The sequence below is a fragment of the Thermobia domestica genome, chromosome 7 (assembly GCF_964235325.1).
Source record: "Thermobia domestica chromosome 7, izTheDome1.hap1.1, whole genome shotgun sequence".
Taxonomy (NCBI): Eukaryota; Metazoa; Arthropoda; class Insecta; order Zygentoma; family Lepismatidae; genus Thermobia; species Thermobia domestica.
In genome coordinates, this window is record NC_137460.1 from 167,558,058 (window position 1) to 167,583,747 (window position 25,690).

A 25,690-nucleotide genomic window follows, 5' to 3' on the forward strand; every position below is an offset into this window, starting at 1 on the left:
AAGAGGAGTAAGATAATTGTACCTCCTTTTCACATAAACTTGGGGCTCTTAAATCTTTGTTAAGGCAATGGACAAAAGTAATGCAGGATTTTGTTACCTCAAGGAAAAATTTCCTCGTGTGAGTGACGCTAAAATCAAGGAAGGGATTTTTGTAGACCCCCAAATAAGATGTTTGATTCGTGACCAAAAATTTGAGGATCTCTTAACTCCGGTTGAGAAAGCAGCTTGGTGTTCATTTAAATGTTTAACAGATAATTTTTAGGAAACCAGAAATCTCCAAATTATCGTGAAATTGTGAGTGATTTCCTGCAATCATTCAAACATATGGGTTGCAACATGTCCCTTAAAGTTCACTTTCTAGACTCTCGCCTGAATTTCTTTCCTGAAAACCATGGTGCTGTTAGTGATGAGCATGGGGAACGTTTTCATCCATGGAGAAGAGATACAGGGACAGTTGAGTTCACAAATGCTAGCTGATTACTGTTGGACACTCAAAAGAGATGTTCCAGAAGCCAAACATAGAAGAAAGTCGACAACTAAAATATTTTAGTTAAGGAAAGTAAGTGTTCATTTATTAAGAAGATACCACTCACTTCTTTTGTATTATTTATTAAGTAGATACAAAATGGTGACACGGTGTATACATCATTGAAAATATGATTTATTTCAAATCCAATGAGGTAAAAACCGTGCTTATATTGTAATTTTCGTGGAAGTTATATGTGATTTTATCTGCACTTATGAATATGGTAAAATGAACAGTACCCATAGCATATTTTTATATTTTTATATATATTTCTCTAGAAAGAATAATGAGATTCTTATGAAATTTAGAGGGCTTACTAAGTATAAATCAAGCTAACATACAATACAATTTGTGTGTTTATATACCTAAGGTACCCAAGCTACAGGTATGAAAATGGTTAAAAAAAAGAGAGAGAGAGAGATAGAGGAAAATTTGAGGAAAAATTTCCCGAAAATCCCTCTGTCAGAGAAAACTGAGGGTGATGGAGAAAACCTGATTGCAGATTCGAATTCTTCGTGAAAAGTTCTATCAGAATCAGGTATTTTCTTCCGTGTGCCAGAGAAAAAGAATTTCTTTTGTAGACTTGTGTAATAGGTACCAGTTTCAATCTCAGCAACCGTTATTCAAACCGGTTAACGTTTGGTCGCTAAAAAGCAAAAAAAGTAATACACAGCTGTAGCCCCACCCCTTTCTTACTTTCTAGGTTAAATATCAAAAAACATTAAAACACGATACACTCGTTTAACATTTGAAATGAGAAGTCGAAATAACAACTTTCATACCTCTAACTTTGAGCAATTTCGAGATATATACATAATTACAATAATTGCAATCCCTACCCCTTTTCTTCAATTCTAGGTCAAGTGTTAAAAATACTCACATCCGTATATTATTTAGTACAAACGAAAATTTTACCTGCACATTACTGTACAAACGATATACAAACGATTGAGATAATTTTCTTTTGAATCGAACGTGCGGAGGTGCTACCAGTTAGGCACCCTATACTTTGTTATCGTTCTGACGCGCCCCTAATTGTGTACAAATGCAATTTCGGTCGCAAATTTCTGTACAAAGATTTACAAACAAGTACTACAGTTTGTGGTTGAATTCGACATGGTGGGAGAGCTATCAACTAGACAGCCCATGGATTGTTATTGTTTTGGCGGTGCCCCATTTATGTGCAAACGAAAATTTCATTTGCACATTTCTGTACAAAGACGTACAAACAACTGCGACAGTTTCTTGTTGAATTCGACATTGTGGGAGGGCTACCATTTATACAGCCAACACTACGTTTTCGTTCTGGCGGCGCCCCTAATTGTCTGAACCTTTATTTGGTTTACTAAAGAAAAATAAAAAGTGGATCTGGGATCAATCTTGTGAAGATAGTTTCAATTAATCGAAAAATAATTTAGTTCAAGAGGTGATGCTTGCACATCCTTTGTTAGATCACGATTTTTGTTTTATTACTGACTGCAGTTCAGTTGCTTTGGGAAATATTCTTTTTCAAGAAGTAGATGGTAAGAAACATATTTTAGGATTTTATAGTAGAACGTTAAAACCTGCAGAGAAAAATTACAACGTGACTGAACGTGAATGTCTTTCAATTGTAGTCGCGCTTAAACGTCGGTCTCAATTGTTGTATGGAAGACATGTAAAAATTTATACGGATCATAATTCGTTGGTATATTTACACAAAATGAGACAGTGGAATTCTAGGCTTGCTCGTTGGAGCTTACAAATTCAGGGATTTGACGTACAAATTGTGTATATTAAAGGCCGAGATAACTAGCTAGCGATGCATTGTCACGTATCATTTTGTTTCCTGAGGTTGAAAAGCATGAAGTTAATAAGTACGAAGTGTTGCCTTCTTGTTTTAAACATTTGTCTGTTCAAGATTTAATCAGTAAACAAAGAGAACATCCAGAGTATGAAAATATCATGAAGTATTTAGAGAATCCCAATGATCCCTATATTAAGGTTAAGAATCGTAATATTGGTGAATTTTACAAAATTGAAAATGGTATTTTGTTGAATCGTAGTTACCATTTTCCTAATCAATGGAATATTTGTATTCCTCCTTCACTTGTGAACGATGTAATTCAAAATTATCATGAACAAGGGCATTTTGGTTTCGAAAAGGTTTTAGGTTTTATAAGTGATTGTTGCTATTGGAAATCTATGCGTAGGGATACCAGCAATTATTTGCGTGATTGTGTTGTCTGTAAACGTACGAAAGTTGAAACTTCGCCACCAGCTAGACCTTTACAAACTGTAGCTGTAAAGAATGTAAGAGACATGGTCTCAATTGATTTGTTAGGACCTTATCCACCTTCTCATACTGGAAATAAATTTGAATTGTCAATTTTAGATGTATTTAGCAGATATTACACAATGTTCCCAATCAGAAACGCAACGACCAAATGTGTTTTAAGGTGTCTAGAATATTACTATTTTGTAACCATGGGAATTCCAAAATCCATATTGGTGGATAATGGTGGATGTTTTGTATCGGCAAAATTTAAGTCTAAAATGGAAGAGTATGGTATTAAAATTCACTATGTAACTCCTTACCATCCGAAGAGCTCAATTGTAGAAAGAATCAATAGAGAGACAAATAGGTTGTTCAAATTACTGTGTAACGAAGAACATACTTCTTGGGAGAGGTACATACCTCAAATTGTCATTTTGTTGAATTATTCTGTATGTAGTAGTTTAGGTGTCAGCCCTGCTATCCGTCATTTAAATGTAAAAGCAAACTACTCTGTGTTGAAGCATTTTGGTATTGTAACAAACGAAAGCTATGATGAAAGTGAACCTGTAAATTGGGAAAATAAACTGACTGCAGAAGTGAAAAAGTTAGAAAAAAAATTAGAAATATAATGCATCCCAAGAAAGAAAGTATAAAATAAAAGAAAACGATTTGGTATTCTTGTTGCAATCACATTTGAGTTCGGCAGTAGACAAAAAGATTCGTAAATTTTTCATGCTTTACAAAGGTCCCCTGTTTTGTAAAAGTAAAATTTCAGACAAAGTATTTGAACTTGTAGATCCTTTAACCGGAGAATCTTGTGGTGTACATTCTATTGATCGTATGAGAGTATGGAGACCCACTCAGAAAACTAAGAACATCTGGTTAGAATTAGCTAAGAAACATATTCATGAAAAAGAATTTGATTCTGTAAAAGAAAGTAGTGAAAAATTGTAATCTTGTGAACCTGAAACTTTAGTAAATGTGAATTCCTTAAATGTAACGAAAGTTAGTTTGTCTGCTTTCAACACGAGTGAAAATAATAAATTCAATGTTCAGTTGTTGTTGAAAGAGCTATTAAAATGTGACACATATTTGCAATATTTAAATGACAAGCAAGATTGTCGGTATCGTACTCTCATATTAGCTTTAAATCATTTGCTAAATCCTAAGCTAAACAGACGTGACGTGTAAAAAAAAGTCACGGATATGATTGTTTTCTAAATATTAATATGTATGAAAATGTTGTTCACTAGTATTAATATGTTAAAAACTCTCATTTACGTGAATTATCGTATTGTCTTGTTGATGCTTTGCGACAAGTTATCGAAACTAACAGTAAGATCTTAAACCACCAATTGTATAAGGTGAGTCGTTTAGCATTCATGTACTATTACTAATGTAAACAATGATAAACTCTAATTCTATTAGAGTGAGAGTAAGTTTTTGTGTGTCAGTGGAATACTGTAACACGAGTATTGAATTATGAATGGTAACTTCCCCCCCCCCCTCATTTATTTTCAACCTTTGGGTTCATTTTTCTATGTTGGTTTACACTCCTACCTCACTAGAAGATCTTGTTGCCATTCCAAAGGGGTGGGATGAAACTATGAATGTATAATGGGGAAGGGAGACTTATAAATTTAAGGGGATAGGCGATTATTAGCGTAAAAGTGTGGCAGACTTACTTCTATCCGGCCTCACTCTTATTGTAACAGTACAAAAGAGTGGTAATAAATTTATTTCTTGTAGTTATTATATTTAAATGATGTGTAATCCTTGTATTTGTGAATAACGATTTTGTCTTTCGTAACTTCTTTGTTAGAATAGCGTAAGAAGTGCAAGTATGCTTCGTCAGATATGCAATTTTAAATATAATATGTGTAGAATAAGTTTGTTTATTTCCTGTTGTGAAATATTAAAATATGTGATTCTAAATAATATTTGTTTTATCTATCTGCCTGATCAGTGAAGTAATTCATAATGATTATTTTTTTGTGTGCTATAGTTTATTGCTTAATATCGTAAAGTAATGTGAATATGTTATGCATAAATAATGTCATAATTTCGTATAATGTTTGTGTTATTTTAATAATAAGAGCGCAAATAGCAATATTGTAATTCGAATATCAACAGTATATCATGAGAATTATTTGTATATTAATTGTGAGTCATGCACGTATAATTGTTTAATTTAGTGACAGTGCCAATTGTAAAAAAAAAAAAAAAAAACTTTACGTATAAAAGCCCCATAAACTTTTATGTATGCGTATAAATGCCCCACGCGTTCGTCATTTTTCTACATTGAATGAGTCTTTTTCATCTGATGAAGTATAACTCGACGAAAGTTCTTATAAAATTCCCAGTGATCTAATGTTCAGATTGACATTGGAACAGTGATGATTTTTGAAATGAAACTACAGTCCAGGGTTCTTGAACGTTTACCATTATTCAATGGTGCACGTACATTCCTTTGGACCGCCAATGTAACTGTACCGAATTTTGCTTGATATATTTTTGGCTTAAACGCAAATTCTGCGTTAGTGCATTATGTAACGCTCATCTGAATTTGTACACTTTGTGAGGTGTATGTTTTCCGTTGATTGCGTTGCCGCCTGGTGGTGCTAAAAGACAGAGTAGAAGAAAAGGAAAAGGAAAGAAAGGAGAATTGAGACGCAAAAGTTGTTTTTTGGTGTAAGTGTGTGTGTACGAACGATGACTTAACAAAATTCTAAAACAAAGTTGAGTCTCGACTCCAACGTACTTTTGAAAATATATAAATAATGAGATACTTTAAAAGAGACATCAATATCCACAAAATCATGTAAATGTTCAACGAAAATCGTATTGCTAATATAAGTGTTGTAGTGAATTTTACGTAAGCTTTCATTAAAGTAAATCAGCCCCAAGTAGTACTTTATGACAAAAAGGTGTGTGATCAAGACTATAAGTGAAACAAAGAACTCGACAAGGTGTACCTGAAGGTAATGGACGTCTGATTATGGTCTGACACGAGAAATTTCTGAATAAGTCATTTTCTTCAATAGAAATCGCAACATAATTCGGTTCATATGTTCTCCCTGGAAGTACGTGTAGTAAATTCTTTGAACTGGAAGAAAGGACAATTTCTACGAGAAGATTCGTCGGATTCTTTGTGCATTAACTTAAAATGTGATCACAAACTGAAGCGTGCCATCGTGGACTAGACTGTTCTTGTGAGTAATTTTAAAGCATATCCACGAACTTGCTACGTAATTGGGGCAATGAAATGTAAAAAACTTACTTTGTTACAGGTACGTTTATCCATTTATAATAAACGGCACTGAAATATTTAGTTCTGTTTGTTCTCTCTTTTTTCAGATTGCATGACGAGGTGAGAACGTGGTTGTTGAATTACTTGTGATCAATCCATGAAAGTAGGTGATGCTCTCATCTATTTTCTATAACACGCCTTAAGTCTCCTCTCAGGTGATTCCGTCCGAATCTGGACCATTACGGTAAGGTGTATCGTGCCTTCCTTGAACGATTGTCGCGGAGACGAACTTTCTGAACCCACAAGTAATATAGTGCAAAGCTGTATTATTTGGGGGCAAAGAGTAGAGAGTTATCTGCGGTAGCCGGTTAAGGATGGTGCGTACCGGGCAGCGCAAAGCTGTACCGTAATACACCAACCTGTGTGCACAAATGCTTCCTTTGAATTATAGTCTGCCGAAAACGCGAAAAAAATGAAATTTCAAGGTCCACAGCTCCAAAACTACGGGACCTACCGTAGTCGGGTCAAGACTTAGCTTAGGATCTAATATGTGCACTATCCAAATATCCATGTTTCAGAATCCTACGGTACTTCCGCGACAATTTTTATAGAGATAGTTGTGAGTGTTTCAAATTATATGCCCATAGCCAAATTCCTTCTATAAAATTTGTTGCGGAAGTACCGTAGGATTCTGAAGCATGTATTTTTGGATAGAGTTGAGTTGATTTTGAGTTTAACGTCCCGTTCAGCAGCGAGGCTATATGAGACGTGGACCTACTGATCAAGGTGGAATCGGAACCACATGAGCTCCCGCCGGGAATCGAACCCGGGTCTCCCACGCCAAAGGCGCTTACGCTAACCGCTTAGCCACGGAGGAGCTCTATTTTTGGATAGAGTACACACTAGTTCCTTAGTAAAGTCTAGACCCAACTTGGACTATGGACCTTTAAAGTTCATTACTTCATGGTTCAACAGCCCGTAACTGCGAAAAAAAGCATTTGTGCACCTAGATTGGTCTATACTTTTTGTCTTATCTTGGTGTCAGGAATACACCTTCCAAACGTAGGTTGTTTTGAAACACCCTGTACATATATAGATTCAAAAAAATTCCGTAGAACGATTTGTTTTTAAAAGACTCTCGTGTTGAGCTGGCTGACTCTCCCCAGCACATTCTGCGCCTGCATGTCACTACTTTGTGTTACGTCACTCGCTACGACAAAGCGATGCCTGACTGTCGTGCCTTCCCCGACGCAAAGCAAAGAATATTTTCGCAAACACAGCCACAGTTACGGGCAGAGAGGGAGTGGCACACAACGCACACAGCTCCCTGTATAGCTGCAAATACTTAGAACTATGAGACTTGAGACCCATGGACAACTATAGTTGCTCTCTTGTTGCAAGGCGTTCAGTCAGGGAGACAACTTTAGCTGCCGCGCACCTATCAAGGTCAGTTTCTGCAACGGAAGAAAACAACAGCAACATAAAACTACTCCCTTCTCTTTACTTTTCACGAATATTGATCAACTTCATGCGCACAGGTCAATTACTGCGTATATTAAAATGACATGTTGTGTCAAGTATATATTCCCTATAAAGGTATAACTACTGAAAAGGAAAAAAGCATGTAGCTATTTTTGTTCTATTTCTACTAGCCAGTAGAAGTGTGTATGGCTGTTTCAACACCCTTCTTGTAGTTTGCTTAGGATTCACTTCCTTTTTTAAGTTGAGCTTTTGGCTATGAATAACACTGGGACAACTCATGGTTCTTATGATAGTGGTGTATTTTCGCCCGGGGGATTACGGAAATAATTATGTAGACTCCGATGCTTTTGAAACGGTCGATGAAGGTAGTTTGTAAGCTCTATCTATTTCAAAATATTGTGTGGTATACAATGTACGGAACTCAAGATGGCTGCCATAATGTACACTAAATCATTTAACGCTGTTTCTACAATGCCAAATTGTAACATTTTCTTTTTCCCCATCCATGCGTCTCTGTTATTGTCCTGTCACGATACATTATTTCTATTAGAAACATGTCAAACATAGCACTCCCTGTACACAGATCCACATATGTCTTCTCACAGCAACATTAAACTAATCTTTTCCACAGAATATTTTACATTCTATACTTTGATCCAGGGGTAGAAATGGAATTTTAGAACTAAGGGGAAACTCAATAATAAATAAAGTTTGATTAGGCTATATCACAAGAATACAAACTCAGAAAGTCGGAAGTGCAAGCAAACTGAAATGACTTAAGCGATAGCGATTGTTGCAGAACAATCAACAACCAAACAAAACTAATATCACCATTCAAATTTCCTATTTGTTACTAATAACTACATATATTTTTCTTTTGCACAAACACTTCAACTTACTAAGGGGATAGTCTCTCCTTGTGCATGCCTGATTTACAATCTTACTTTGATCTCAGGCTTTTACGCATAACCCTTCCAACTCGAGCCTTTTTCACCCGGGCAATTTTGACGCGGGCCGTTTTGACTCGGGCCCTTTTGGAGCAGGGCTGTCTTGACACGTGCCCTTGAGAGGCGGGTCCTTTTGACCAGCGCTTTTTCACACAGGACCTGTTTGTCGCGGGCCCCTTTAGACACGGGGCCTTTTTGATTTGGGTCCTTTTGTCACGATGGCACTTTCACTGGGCCCTTTTGACGCGGGCCATTTTGACTTGATCCCTTTTGTAGCGGGGTCGTTGTGCCACGGGCCCTTTCGTCATGGAGATCTTTTAACCCGGGACCGTTTCGTCTCGGGCACTTTTCTCGGGGGCCCTGTTGACTGGGCCCTTTTGACGCGGAGACCTCTGATCTGTACTCTCTTGACACGGGGTCGTTTGTACCCCGGCCCGTTTGGCGCAGGGCCTTTTGATTCGGATCTTTTCGTCGCAGAACTTTTGACGCGGGGCTGTTTCAACTCGGGAACTTTTGTTGCAGAGATCTTTCGACACAGTCCATTTGACGTAGAGCCCTTTAACTCGACCCCGTCCATTCGGGGACCATTTGACTCGGGTCTTTTTGTCGCGGGACCCTTTAGACCCGGGTCTTTTTCACGCTGGGCCGTTTCATCCTGGGCCCTTTCCCCACGGCGTCATTTTAACTCCGGCCCTTTTGACCTGGCTTCATTTGAACTAGGGCCCTTTTGTCGCAGGGTCTTTTGACCAGGCTCATTTAGACGCGGCGCCGTTTAGAATCGGACCGTTTTGACGCAGAGCTGTTTTGTTACGGAGATGTTTTGACACGGGGCCGTTTTTATTCGGGCCTTTGGTCGCGAGGCCCTTCACCCGAGCATTTTTGATCCGGAGACCTTTTGACCTGTACTCTTTTTATTCGGGGCCGTTTTTACTAGGGACTGTTTGACGCAGGAGCCTTTTGATTCGTATATTTTTGTCGCCTAACCATTTTGACCCAGGACATTTTGACACGGGGCCGTTTTGACTTGAGCACTTTTGACCCGGGCCCTTCTGACGCGGGGCCGTTTTGACTCAGACAATTTTGTCGCTGATACCTTTTCACCCGGGCTCTTTTGACTCGGCTCCTATTGTCGAGGAAATATTTTGACCCCGGGCCGTTTAGACTCGGGCACTTTTGTCGTGAGGTCCTCTCATCCGGGCCCTTTTGACCAGAGCTCTTTTGACGCGAAGCCGTTTTTCCTCAGACCTGTTTGAAAAAGGGTCGTTTTGACTCGAATCTTTGTCGTGGACTCTTCTGACCCGGACTTTTTGACGCGGGGCCGTTTTGACCTGGGTACTTTTGTTGCGGAGAACTTTTGACTCAGGCCTTTTTGTAGCGGGGCGACTTTTGGCACGGTCATTTGACGTAGAGTCATTTTGTCCCAATCTCTCTTAACATGGGGCCTTTTCGACTAGGGTCTTTTTGCGCGGGACCCTTTTGATCCGATCCCTTTTCACGCTGAACTGATTTGACCCGGACTCTTTTGAGGCGGGTTCTCTTTGACCGGAGCTCTTTTCACGCAGTGCTCTTTTAATTCGAGCCCTTTTTACTCGGTCCTTTTCGTCGCGGAGACCATTGGACTCATTCCTATTCCAAGCTCAGCCGTTTTGACTTGGATCCTTTTGAGGTGGGGTCCTTGTTGACCCGGGCTCATTTGACGGAGGGCCCTTTTAACTTGAGACCTTTTAAGACGGACCCTTTTGACGTGGGGTCTTTTTGACTCGGGCCTTTTGTAGAGAGACCTTTTGACCCAGGTCCTTTTGTTGCGGGGCTGTTTTGACCCGTGCCTATTTGAGGCGGGTCATTTTGACCCGTCGTCTTTTGATCCAGGGCCACTTTGTCCCGGGCCCTTTTGACCCGTGTCCTTTTGGCACAGGACCTTTTGTCGTGGAGATCTTATGACTCGGGGCCGTTTTCACTCGGGGTCTGTTGTCGCGGGGGCCTTTTACCTGGTCCCTTTTGACCCGGCGACCTTTTGCCCTGGGTTCTTTTGACGTAGGTCCGTTTTTAATCAGGAACATTTGACGCAGGACCCTTTTGCCTCGGGTCTTTTATGTCGCGGGACACTTTTGACTCGGGCCTGTTTTCATTCGGGCACTTGTGTTGCGGAGACCTTTTGAGCAGGTCCCTTTTAACTCAGGCCCTTCTGTAGCGGGGGCCCATTTGACGTAGGGCACTTTTGACACGGACCATTTTGACGGGGGTCCGTTTTGCTTTGTGCCTTTATGTCGCGAGTCCTTTTGACCATTGCCGTTTTGACTCAGGCCTTTCTGTCCTCGCCTTTTTGTCTGGCCCTTCTGACAGAACCATATATATAACGCAGCAGCTGAAATGCCTGGAGCAGGCGGCGGGTATAAGTAAATCGATTATTAATCGATCCCTGGCGCAGTAAAATTAGTTACGCTACTGGTCATCTCTCTTTCTTTCTCTTCTTTCTACATTATGTCTGGAGTTGAATGTTCTAATAGGCTACAGCAGCGATTTTAAAAAGTAAGATGATATATGCTATCAATGATCAATGCTATGACTTTTAACTTAATATATATTTAGGTCAATAAATCGAGAAACTCTATATCGATCTTTTCCCCCTCCCCGTTGGAAACAATCTGCGGTCGTTAGTGATTATCATGCTGTTTAGTTACTGTATCATATTGTGCTATACTCGGAATAAATACTTCTGTTTCATATAGTAATAAGAACCTTATTTACATTTATTATGGCCCTTGCTTTACGACAGCGAAACATATTCACGTTCAACGTATTCAGTTTCCATTCTCAAATAAGGTTAGTGAGGCAAATGAAATAATTCAGGCACATATTTAGGACTTAGAAAAGTGTCCTGCGAACATGTAGTAAATTCCTGAAGAGTGAAAAGCGCTAGTAGCAATTGTCAACTGTTCTTAATTTAACATATAAGACAATAAATTGAAGAACTGAGAATACGAATCTTTTGAGAAATGACAATGTACTGAGCTCGGCGGTTGGGTTGGTTGCGAATTCGAAAGTCGTTGGACCAAACCTCAATTTTGTGACAAATATATCAGTGTGGCAAACTGCAAATAAGGAAATAAAACAAATTGTTAAGAATGCCAATTTTATTATCATCACGGAGTTGGATGACATCAAAAGTTACAAAATGATCTTACTTAAGCAGTTCAAAAATGATGAATGGCAAGAGACAGATATCAGAAAAAAGCATTTCTCTCCTTCTCCACCCATTAAAAATGCATTAAAAAGAGTTACATAAAGTAAAGGTTTAATATAAAAGCCCCAGCCAAAATTTTGAAATTTGACGCCCGAAAAGGTAAGAAGTGAACCGAAGTGAATGAAATTCTGCACAGATATTAACGACATAAAATGACGGAATACGGGTTTCTTATTTTCCTTTAAGAAACGGTTGGGTAGGGCACGGATCCCTCCAAACATTTGATCACGAAATATCAAAAGAACTAGTAACAAATGTCAGATGGGTGTAAAGGACATGAAGAATTGCAACATAACTTTTTGTATGGACAATACGCAAAAAATAAAGAAATACGTTTTTTTAATTTTCTGCGGAAATACAGTTTTATGAGGCAAAAGAACCGACCCCAAAATTTTAAACTTGACGCGAAAAGGTAAGAAGAAGTGAACCGAAGTGAGAGAAAGATTGCAGAGATGTTGTAGGCTTAAAATGAGGGAATACGGGTTTCGTATTTCGTGGAAAAAAGGGTCGGGTGTAGCACGGACCCCTCCAAACATTTGATCACGAAATATCAAAAGTGCTAGTAAGAGTATGTCACATGTGTGTAAAGGACATGAAGAATTGCAACGAAACCTTTTCTATGGACAATGCGCTAAAAACAAAGGAATATGCGTTTCTTTTTTATTTTTGTGGAAAGAAGGTTTTATGGGTCAAGAGCCCCACCTCAAAATTTTAAAAGTTCACGCCTGAAAAAACGATTGGGTTGGGCACGGACCCCTCCAAACTTTGATCACGAAATATCACAAGTACTAGTAACAGTATGTGAGATGTGTGTAAAGGACATGAAGAATTGCAACATAACTTTGTGTATGGACATTACGCAAAAAAAGGAATACGAGTTTTTAATGCTCTGCGGAAAAACGGTTTTAGGGGGAAAAACCCCACACCCAAAATTTTGAAAGTTGACGCCCGAAAGGTAAGAAAAGATGAAACGAAGTGAATGATATTCCGCACAGATATTGCGACGTAAAATGAGGATATGGATTTCGTATTTTCCTGAATAAACCGGTTGGGTGGCGCGCCAACCCCTACAAAACTTTGATCACGAAATATCAAAAGCGCTAGTAACAGTATGTCACATGTGTGTAAAGGACATGAAGAATAGCAACGAAACATTGTGTATTGAAAATAAGCAAATAATAATAATAATAATAATAATAATAATAATAATAATAATAATAATAATAATAATAATAATAAATAAGTGAATACGGGTTTCTTATTTTCTGGGGAAAAACTGTTTTAGGGGTTGAAAGCTCCCACCCAAAATTTTGAAAGTTGACACAAGACAAGAAAAAATGAGCCGAAGTCAACGAAATTTGCACAGATATTGCAGAAGTAAAATGAGGATACGGGTTTCGTATTTTCCTAGAGAGAACAGAGAGCCGACCGCTCCAAACCTTTGATAACGAAAAATCAAAAGTGCTAGTAACAGGATATCAGATATGTGTAAAGGGCATGAAGAAATGCAATGAAACTCTTTGTATGGACAATGCGCTAAAAACAAAGGAATACGGTTTTTTTTATTTTTGCGGAAAAATTGTTTTATGGGCCAAAATACTCCACCCCAAAATTTAGAAATTTGACGCCCGAAAGGCAAGAAGTGAGCCGAAGTGAATTAAATTGTGCACAGATATTGCAGACATAAAATGAGGGAAACGAGTTTCGTATTTTTCTGGGGAAAACGTTTCCATCGGGCGCCGACCCCTCCAAACCTCTGATCACGAAATATCAAAAGTGCTAGTAACAGTATGTCAGATGTGTGTAAAGGACATGAAGAATTTCAACATAACTTTTTTGTATGGACAATGCGCAAAAAATAAACGAATAAGGGTTTCTTATGTTCTGTGGGAAAATGGTTTTAGGGGGCAAGACCCCTACCCAAAATTTTAAAAGTTCAGGCCCGAAAGACGAGAAGAAGTGAACCGAAGTGAATGAAATTGTGCAAAGATATTGTAAACGTAAAATAAGAATACGGGTTTCGTATTTTAATGAAGAAAACAGTTGCTTGGGGAACGGAACCCTTCAAATTTTTGATCACGTAGTATCAAAAGTGCTAGTAACAGTATGTCAGATGTATGTAAAGGACATGAATAATTGCAACAAAACTTTTTGTATGGACAATACGCAGAAAATAAAGGAATAGGTTTTTTATTTTCTGTTGAAAGACAGTTTTAGGGGGCAAAAGAACTCACCTCAAAACTTTGAAACTTGACTCCCGAAAGATACATCTTGTCTGAATGGTCGCGTACTGAGTGAGTGAAAACTGACAATGAGTGCTTCGGAGATCTGAATGTTTGTATTTACTAACCCAGATAAAAAATCTCAAACTGAATTCTGAATAGCGCAACGGAATTGGATTTTGTAAAACTGAATGCCAAAGATGAACTTTGTTGATCTTATTAACGAAGTGAAATTTTTCTGTCAGGTCTGTGATTCCAACCCCGGTCACACTAAGTGATATCAATTCTGTATGTTTCAAACGCTACACTTTGATTTTGTCACACTGTTCACGTACTGCTTTTCAAAACTCTACATACTACCTGCTAACAATACCACTGAAGTTAATTTACTACATAATTCTAAATGATGAACTTTGCACTGGAGAAGAAAAGATTTTGTTTCGGCTCGTACTTTTTATTTACACTAATTTACTGTATGACAAGAAACTAACAAACAGAATAAAATTCTTAACATAGTTGAATGGATAAGTTTGTATACAAATTGATTAGAATCACATTTTCTCTTCACATCTCGTGAGTAACCTTCATGTGTTTTCAATTTCTATCGACTATAAAACAAATCGTATATTATCACATTTGTTACGAGGAAAACTGATTACATAAAACACTATACTACACACATGTACTACTATCCATGGCTGTGTGCATACTGAATTTCTTTTCTTTTGTATTTCTCTCGGTCGTTGTTGTGCAAGTGGGGCCGGCACAGAGGATTTATACCGGTAGGGTGACCTCTTTATATAAGCTCAGGCCTATCCACATTTTCCTTTCACAACAAAAAAAAAATAATTTTCTTGACACAGGAAATACACACATTAGAAAATTCAAATCAAAATTACACTTAACCTAAATCCCTAACCTAGCTATCTAACCTAACTTAACCTAACACATATAAAATCACTTTTGTCAGACATATTTGTAGTATAGTATGCACAGCCTGTTACAAAGGACGTATGGAACACTTATCATTCAGCTTTAAATTCTATTTAATGTTAATAAAATCTAAATATTGTTTTAAAATCTGAGCTTTTTGTTTTGCTAGTGAAGGGAATTCAATATACAGAGCGAATATTTCACCGTTGAAGAACATCTCCCATTGTCAATAGCCGTACGTGTCACCCTTGTCATTAATGTAAACCGAAACTTTTCTTAAACATTTGTCTCATCATATCCAATCTAAAGTGAAGTTGAGCCAAAACCAGTGAATGGATTTACATTGTATTATTTAGCAGTACGGAAAATTTTGAGGTTTCCATATTCAAAATATACTTTAGGGATGAAATGTATGTATTCGAAAAGTACTCACATTTCATGGACTGTTTATGACAATCGTCAACACTGAAACTCCCCCCCCCCCAATTGAACGAGCATTTCCTATCACAGCTCGGATTTGTGTACTGTGTAACTCAGGGAAAAACGACGCAAAATTAGCACAATATGTTAGACATGACCACACCAATAACATAACACATTTTTTTTTAATCCAAAGAGTTTAAAATTTTGCAGGTTCGAACTTGGCCAAAACAACAATAATTTGGAGTTTACTTTTTACCACTTACTTGATTAAATAATCCATATACAAGGAAAGATGTTTGTTCAGTTCATACTTTACCAAATTCCTATTTATCCTTTTGCCCCCGGGCAAGTATTCCGGATATTTCAAAATAGGTTGAGACTGGAACTCCATACCGTCTTCACGAAGACGGGCAACGTGCAAACCTGACGCCAGCAACTTGCTCTCTCTCACCCTTACACAATGAGCAAGTCAAAACTAATTTGAATTGCGCCGCAGTCCTCCGGAGTTCGCACTCCAAAATGAACCACTAGCAGCTAACTACACTGAATTAAACTGCAGATTTTCTGTAGACCAGACGCATTACTCATCTGATCATTCGTTAACGAAAAGAACAAAGATAACTGGAAGAAGATTCCCAATTGGAAGATTACTCTGACGTAATTGTATGATGATAGGTTTATCTCTCGAGATCAAAGAAAGCCGAAAATCTCAACCACAACTGTGAATGCGGAAGATCCAATCACAGATAATTTGGATTAAACAAAGAGATGCTTCAAGAAGCTATTATGGCTGACTTTACAAAAGTGAAATTTCAGAGAAGATTTTTGAAGTAAAATTTTTGATTTCTTTTGAGGATCCCCTAAACCGAAAATATCCATGAAAATAGACTGGAAAGGATGAAGAACCAGATATGACATTATTTTCTAAAATAACATTAGATTTTTACAAAATATACGAATATTGTCCAATATAGATATATGTATTACCATATATATTCAATTAAATACACTAAAATTATCATTTCAAGCAACTTAACGCAAATTTTGCGATCTACCTAAAATCGAGTAAACGACTAATTATATATTTTACAAAAGTTCAATAAATATAAAATTCCTATATATACACTGATTCTCAAAACTTTCGGGCCATGTTACATTATACCATGTATAAGGTAACAGCGTAATTGCTGCTCATGAAATTTTCACCAATATTGTTTCAAGCGTTTAACTCAACAGGTTTCTTTATTTCTCTTTGTTAAGGGGGAAGTTTGGATCACAATTTTTTATAACTGAGATTAAGAGATTAAGGAAGAATCGTCCTTAGTCTTGAAGGAAGTAGTAAAAAACCCTTAGGTAGCAGGAAATAGACCCTTAGGGAACAGAAATAAGAAAGACTTTGTAGTTGAATATTATGCTGCCCACACCAAACGAAAAAAAATTATTTTCAGATGGACAATGATCCAGATATCTTCATCTTCCATTAAATAATCATTAAATGTAAAACACTCCAAGAAAACTGTTGGTTGAAAGTGTTGAGAAATAAGAGGTTTCATTCACTATGTGTACGAGGACACTTGGTCGAAAATGTGTAACAGCTTTTTCAGTCCAGCCATTCTGAGTGGTTTTTCTTCGTTTTTTCTCATTCATACCAGGCAAATGCCCGGATGGCACCTAACATACATCCCAGTTCACCTCTTTCCTTTCCCATTTCTGTCTTCCTCCGTCACTAATTGATTCCATGCCTCCTAGAATGAATGCGGTGATAGATAATAATGGTTTGTGGACACACTATTAGGTTTAAAATTATAAGCAGGGCCAAGATCTTGTTGACCTAAAATTTTCTAAAAAGTGGCCTATAAAATGACACTAAAATTCCTGTAAAATGACCCTAAAATTCTCAAAAAATTGACCTTAAAACTTGCGTTCTTTTAAACGTTTATTTCGTTAAACATTGGTATTTTTTAAATATCTATTGGATTTTTAGTTAACATTTCTCACTTGTATTCAAAAAATTTTGTTTCAGTTTAATTGCAGTCCATTGATAATTTATGTCCATTGATCAGTCCATTGTACGGCATTGTACGTACTGAAAGCGTCAATTCATTCCCGAGTTGAAACTAGGAAGCACTCTTAAACAATAAAAGTTCTCAAGTGTAAACTACATAAGAATAATAGATAAAAACCCTGTTTAACATCTTAGTACGCCTTCTAATCCATTTTCAGTTATTCACGTGATCACATTCTTTGTGGTCAACTATCTGTTTGGCCATCTACCAACCACCATTCCACGTCAACCAGTTACAGGTTAGTTTTCATTAGCTTGTTAAGAATGCCGTTTTTCCACCCCAATAGTCAGGAAGCAGGAAACGAGATCATTTAACTGCGTAAACAATGTTTTTTACATCCGTAAGCAGTGTTCATTTTAAAATTTCTTTATGTAGAAGAAAAAAGTACAAAAAGACCATAAGAGACTTAAAAGTTACCTTAAAATATTTAAAAAGTGACCTAAGACTTCAAAACGGCAAAAAATGATCAAAAGTTGACCCTAAAAAATATATTTTTAGAACCTAGAGTTGATGGATAACGTTTTTATTTGAACTTCCCTCGCCCTATGCGTAACAGAAAAAAGTTGAGTTGTCAACAAGATCCGGGCCCTGATTATAAGATTTTTATGTTTATTGAAGACTGTTTTGTTGAAGACTAATATTAGTATGAAGTGTTCACGAGCAGAAGGGAAAAATAGTTCTAAGCATTTGGAATTGCAGACAGACTAAAATATTTTATCTTGTTCTTTTTGTTTAATAAGTGTAATTATATTTTTTTTCTTTTTCGATAGGAATCAACAATTCTTTTTATTCCATCATTTTTCTATTGGAGTTAGGAAAAACATTCTGAACAATTTTGAAACACACAAGACCAAGGCGAAGTTAAGTAGAATATTTTATTTTCTTATTTGTGTGAAATATATTTTTTTCTTTCTTTCTGCCTATAAACCAGGGGTAAAAGTGAATCTGAAAAAGTAGGGGAGGCATGAGTCACGCCGTCCCCCGTGCGTATCATTGCCGATTGTAAATTTGTAGAAAGTGGAGGGATGCCACAGATATTTTCTGGAAGTGAAGGAACGACATCCCTGCATTCCCCCTCAGTTTTACCCCTACTATATATGAGAATTAACATTTCCCTTTATTCTTATTATGAAAATAACAAAATCGATATTCAGAATAGTTTTGGTTTTCAAACATTTAAGGGTGTGTCTAACGTTTTGAGCTGAGATCATCAGTCCCTATATAATAATATGGTGAACTTTTTTCCAAAATATTATCAAAATTATTTGTCTTATGCAGTTCAAACCTTCTCCAGGTGTTAATCTACCCCAATACTACATGTTCACTTTTTTATTTTTAAACTAGTTCTTATAGTTCATTAATATTACTTTTTATAAGGAAATGTAGCAATGCTGGGAAGAAGATAAATATATACACAAATTCAGGTATTGAAGTATCAGCAGGGTTTCATTTCCTGCTTGTGGTAGTGAAGAAATAAACACGCTCTCCTGATCCATTCACACCACTGTTCCTCACTGATCTTCTGAAGGTTGGGGGGGAGGGAAACAAGTTACGAAATGAGAAAAGATCGTTCATCTAATAATGTGGAGAAGGGATATCTTCAAAGTTGTTAGTTAACAATCTGATTATATGATTTGGGAAAAGAAAGGGTTGCAGAAGGCAAGACTGGCCGCTGTCAGAACTGAGACGTTATCTATCTACACATCTTTTTACTTGTATTTTAAAACAAGACTTGTCAAACAGGGTGAAATTTCCCTATTTTCATTTTCCAACCATTTTTGAACATAAATCTTGACTTTTGCGAGGTGAAAAAAGAAGACACGACAGAAGGAACACAAAATTATTGTAAAAGCATTATCATCAATATTTTGCATTCCAAAATAAGAAGTGTTACGTAAAAAAAAACATAACTTTAAAAGAAATATCTGCTAAAATGAAAGAGGAAATCATGGCAGTTTAGGCGTATGCGTAACAGTATATATAAAATAAATAAATAAATATTATAATACTTTTGAGGGTTTAGATCATTTAAACCAGATATTGATATTCCAAAGGTAAACAAATGAAATATTTTTTTCACTTTTGACTGAAAATGTGATTTACAGAATTACACTATATATATATATATATATATATATATATATATATATATATATATATATATATATATATATATATATGTGTGTGTGTGTGTGTGTGTGTGTGTGTGTGTGTGTGTGTGTGTAGGTGTGTGTTATATAGTATTTTGACTCAGTTTCCTGACCAACGTTACGTTACTTCTTAGGAATCTACAATTGCGTCACTTTTGAACAAAGAGACGTTTATTCTTGTTTTCCCTACGTAGTTCATAACACTTCATAATTTTAGAGAAAAATACCTGTAATGTGTAACACTTCTACTCTGCTGATTTATATAAAGAATCAATTACCGGTTGGTCGCAAACTGGAATTATTATTTTCCGCTGAGGAATCTTATCAAACTCTCAATCAAATTTGGCCGACACATGAAAAGTAATGGACTTGTGGCAGAGAGGAAAGATCACAAATTGCATGGAATCAATAAAAATATATCCACAGAAAGTTATATTGGTCCATATATCCACCCAGATTTGTTGATGATTTGCGGATGAATATCACAACCAAAATCTCACAGCCCACAATCTCGCCTGAAAATCTTGCCGGATGAAATCTAGCCTGGCCAGATCCTCGTGGGATAAAACTTAAGCCATCTAAACTCTCGCGGGACCAAACCTTGCAGTAGCGATTTCTTCTGTATAGAATGTTTAAAAAATATATTTAAAATATTCACTGTACACTTTGAAAATAATAATAATTATTATAAATAAATTACAAGACAGAACATAAGTGATTTTATTAATTTTTAAAAGAGGAAAAGAAAATTAGATAAAAGTTAATTCCCGGCTTATTAACACTTGCGTCGAAAATAATCTTTACTTTTCACGCTCACCAAATAACTTAATTAAATAGAGAGACAGAACAAGAATTAGGTGGCCACTTGTTTGGGAAAATTTACAGATAAAACCTGTCAACTCACAAACGAAGAAGTTATTTATGTAGGCGGATAACTTGTAACTCATGTAGCTTAGATACAGCACTAGAAAGTTTGTTCCATCACCATGATATTGTTCTATATGAACAATGCAATGAACATACATATTTACTAAAATTATGAAGTGTAACTTCTATTTATGGACTAAAAATTATGAAAAATATGTTTTGATCAGTGGCGTATTTAGGGGCTATCGGGCTAATACCCACAGAAATAATTTCATTATTACGTTTTCGCATCATACGTACAACACAAATGATGATACAAAAGCAATGAAGAGCATTTATCTACGTTTAAAATATCCAAGTCATTACACAATTTACTCCAATAATAAATGTGGTTTAAATGTTCTTGTATCACACCAGTGGCGTAGCCGCTGCCCCCGCAACCCCCGCAGTTCGGCGGGCCCCGAAATCTTGCGATGAATAAAGATTTAAAGAAGTAGAACTTTAACCTTACTTCTATCGGCTTTACAACTAGGGCCCCTTCTCTATACTTTGCGGGGGGGGGCGCAAAAGTGTGCTACGCCACTGTATCACACTATTCGTGAAACAATCGTGACGCGGAACGGTTGTGAAAACTCCTAGTTGAAATAAAGAAAAAAATAAGACATATTTTTTTAACATAAATTAACAAAACGGAGCAATAAAATTTCGAGACAAGAGCGAAAAATGTCTTCAATGATCGAGACTAGACGAGCACTATTAAACTTAGGAAACGAGACGAGAAAACCTTAGTTCTCGTCTCGTCTCATGAGGAACATTATCTGAACGAAGCAGATATCATTCTTGCTTGTAGTGACTACCTGGCAGATGTTGGTGCATTTTTTTGCATGAATAATCGATTTTATGGCATATCAATTTCCAAGCATATCATCAATTGTACGCTATTATTGGGTATTAGCCAAGAATAGAACGCTGTAGAATGCATTAGGTTATTATTTAGAAATGAAATGAAATCTTACAGTTTTACGCCCCACGGTTATACCGGATACCATACGCTAAAGGAGACTGTGATGATGAGAATGACCACGAAATGCTGTAATGAAGAAAGTGGGAGAAACGTGAGGACCCCAAGAAAACCCACGCACATGGTGTTTGTCCACCACAAAGCTTACTTGGCGTGAGCTGAAATCGAACCTGGGACCTCATACACCAGAGGTAAGCACTCTACCACTGAGCCACCGTGGTCCCCGTTATTCTTCAGGGCATAATAACTGATGCAAAAAGAATTCTTGAAATTCCCTTATTCCTAATCTGCACGAAAATAGATTTAATGAATAATATTTCTTCTATTTGTGCTTATTATACTTCCAAACTATGTTATGCATAAGTATCGGAAGTCTAGTAGAACGGCTCTGCCTATTGACAGGTATCAGACCAAAAGCGGTAAGATATATTGAGAAGGATTTTCCGGAATAGATTTAGCGTCATATTAATAGGTTCCATCTCCTCCGTCAATCTTCTATATAAATCGGAAATGAAAGAGATCATAAATCAAAATCTGTAATAGCTAGTGACAAGCAAGTTTAGGGAATTGATTCAATGTCTCTCAAAAATGTGCCATTTCTACCCCTATCTTTCTATCAAAACCGGAACTGGTAGAAATTTACTACTACTTACAGTTTCAATATTGATTTTCATAGAGCAAAAACGATAAGATATATCGAGAAGCAGTTTTCTGGAATCCATTCAGCACCCCAAGAATAGGTTCCGTGTCCGTCTCCTCCAACAACCTTATATTTAAATCGTAAGTGGTAAAAATCGACCACAACCAGTTTCAACATTAATGGCCATAAATCAAAGACGGAAATAACTAGGGACGAGAGGATTTCGGAAATCGATTCAACGTCACAAAATTTACCACCTCTACCCCTATCTCATTATTAAAACCGGAAGTGGTAGAAAGTTACTACTATTTCCGATTTCAATGTTGATTTTCATAGAGTAAAAACTGTCAGAGCTCGAGAAGTGTTCGGGAATTCAAACAACGTCTCAAGAATAAGCTTTCTTTCTTCCGTTAATCCTGTGTTGAAATCAGAAGTGGTAGGAATAAACCGTTTTCGGTTTTAACATTAGTCGCCATAAAAATAAATTGGTAGTAGATAGCGACAGTTTTCGAAGATCGATTGAGCATCTTAAGAAAAATACCATCTTCACCTATCTCTCTCTACTGAAACCGGAAATGGTAAAACAATTCTACTTTTCCAGTTTCAATATTGATCCCTATAGCTCTATAGAGCTTCCTCGGGCCTATGTGGATAGCATACGCGTCTTTGGAGCGGGAGACCCGGATTCGATTTCCGGTGGGAACTCGTGTGGTTCGTATTTCCTCGCTCTGGGTCCATGTCTCATATAGCCTCGCTGCTGAACGGTACGCGAAGCTGAAATCAAACTAAAATTAAATCCATAACTCCATAGAGCAAAATCGATGTGATGTCAAGAAGCATTTTTTTTATTATTATTATTAAAGTTCACCCACGATTTTCTTCTGTCCCACCAGGCGAATATCACCAGGATGATGTACTCCCCACATACGCTCTGCCTGATTTCCACATTTCTTTGCCTTTGTTATTAATGTTTCGGTGTAAAATGGCCTTTTGTCTCCATCTGACATTTCGTTTTCTAAGATAAATATTAATTAATACATTTAAATTTACTCGTCAGTTGTGTGTGTGTCTAACACAGCAGCGGTCTATTTCTCAAAACTACTCGTCTTATAACGTTTTTTGAGAATCCATCAAATATCATGACGCAGAAATACTAGAATAATAGTAAATTCGTTTCTAAGTACTATTGCTGACAATTTTAATTTGCCGCTTTTTTTTACAGTATATACAAGTGTAAAAATATTCGATTTTGAGAAGTTCCACTAGTATTACAAGACTAGTAGTTTTGAGACGTAGGCTCCTGTAGTCTCAAGTTTGATTTCTAAAAAAAGGAAAAGAATTGGGTTCTCGATGCCATTGAAAACGCAGATATGTAAATAAAATATATATAGTAAAAGAATCGTACGGACCGTTCTTTATTTTTACTCATTTCTAGATTTATTAGACAATTTTGAGATAAATATACTTAACAGACAGTAAGTACCAGCATTCAGTAAGTCGTCCGTTTTGCTAAGACTTCTCTTTGATCTGTATGTAAACTTTTGTCAGTTGATGCAACAAATAAGTGAGTTTGCTCTACGCTCTACAGTTCGAAACTGATTTTATAAGATGAACAGACTTCCCTCACTTGAAAACAACATAGACAGATTTTTTGAAACTTTCGTACGTTGTTAGCTGCAATTTTCCTGTATAGGTAACACTAGTCAACAAATTTTAACTTTTTTTTCTGCCACATGAGAGGAAACACCTGATCTTAAAGGAACTTTGGCCGCTGAATTCGAATCTGCAATCCGATATTCTATATCACGCACAGTTTTCCCGTGACAGAGGGATTTTCGGGAAATTTCACCCAAAATTTCCCTTTTTCTTCATTTTTGTACCTCTAGCTCGGGTACCCTTAGGTATATAAACATACAAATTATATTCTAGGTTAGCTTGATTTATACTTAGTAAACCCTGTAAGTTTCATCTGAGTCGCATCATTCTTCATTGAGAAATAAATATATTTCTATAAATATATGCTATGTGTACTGTCCATTTTACCATATACAATAGGTGCAGAAAAATCACATATAACTTCCACGGGAATTACAATATAAGCAAGGTTTATACTTCATTGGATTTGTAATGAAACATACTTTACAATGATGTATACACCATGTCCGCCATTTTTATAAGAGGGAAATTCTAGAGGGATTTTTCGGGAAATTCCCTAAAAAAGTAGATTTTTTGTCTCATGTCACTGTTCATATAGTGATACAGAAGCGGGAATTGCGCCAGAATATAGATTTATATCAATTCAATAAATCAATAGCTCACTAGTAAAGAAGGTTTTTGCCACATGAAAGAAAACATCTGATCCTAAAGGAATATTGGTCGCTGAATTCGAAAGTGCAATCCGTTTTTCTCCTTCACCCACAGTTTTTTGCGTGACAAGGGGAGGGGGCTGAGAAATTCCCTCAAAATATACCTTTTTTCCAAATTTTCGTACCACTGGCCCTTGAAATATAAATACAAAAATGACACCATAAACTTTGATTTATACTTAAGAAACCTCGCAAGTTTCAGAACAATCGCATTATTATTTCTAAAGAAATAAATATAGCTGCATGTATGTTGTTTGTACTACTTATTTTAAGACGTGATGTTGCGTTCTTTGCACCGAAAGAAAAAAACATAATTTAATTTACCCATACAGGCACAAATACGAAAAATGAGAGTATACGACATGGAGTAAGAGGTCTGTGGTTTTCTACCACCTGGCATGTGATTGCATTATTACAGCTGTACAACAACACGTGTTTAGCTGATGCAATAAAGTTGCGCAAAATCGGACTCTACTGATAAATTGTCAGGTCCATGGTAAATAGATAAGGAAGTGTTGTATAACTGCATTCATATTGTAGGTTTAGTTTTAATTTGGATTTACGTGTGACAAGTGGTCGTAAGTCCGTGTGTGTGTTTGTTTTCTTTCTCCGCTATGAAGAGATCGCGGCGTGCGTGTATAAACTCACCGAACACTTTCTGTTACGTGTGTGGAAAATATACTGTGAAAAGTCAGCGCCGTGCATTAACAGAAACGTTAAAACAAGCTTATTATAGCTATCTTAGGTGTCATGTGGGTGATCTAGACAAAGTGTGGGCTCCCCATGTGTGCTGTGTAACATGCTATTCTACTCTTATTAAGTGGAAAAGTGGCGATAAAACTCGAGCTATGCCTTTTGCGGTGCCAATGGTCTGGCGAGAACCAACCAGTCATGCTGAAGACTGTTATTTCTGTCTAACAAAAATTTTGGATCATTCTAAACGAACAAAATCTAATATTGAGTACCCAAATGTTCCATCGGCTCTAAAACCCATACCACATGGACCTGAACTCCCAATCCCTGATCCATACGCACAGTCAGAAGAATCTTCTCCAGCAGAAGAGCAAGTAGATGAGTTGCCCAAACCATCAACTTCCTTTGATCCAAACTATAGCCCAACCAAAAACACACCTCTTCTTGTTAACCAGTCCAGACTGAATGACTTAGTGAGGGATATAAATCTGAGTAAGCAACAAGCTGAGTTGCTCGGATCGAGACTTCAAGAATGGAATTTACTGGCTCCTACCACCAGAATTTCAATTTTCAGAAACCGACATGAACAATTTTCCGGTTACT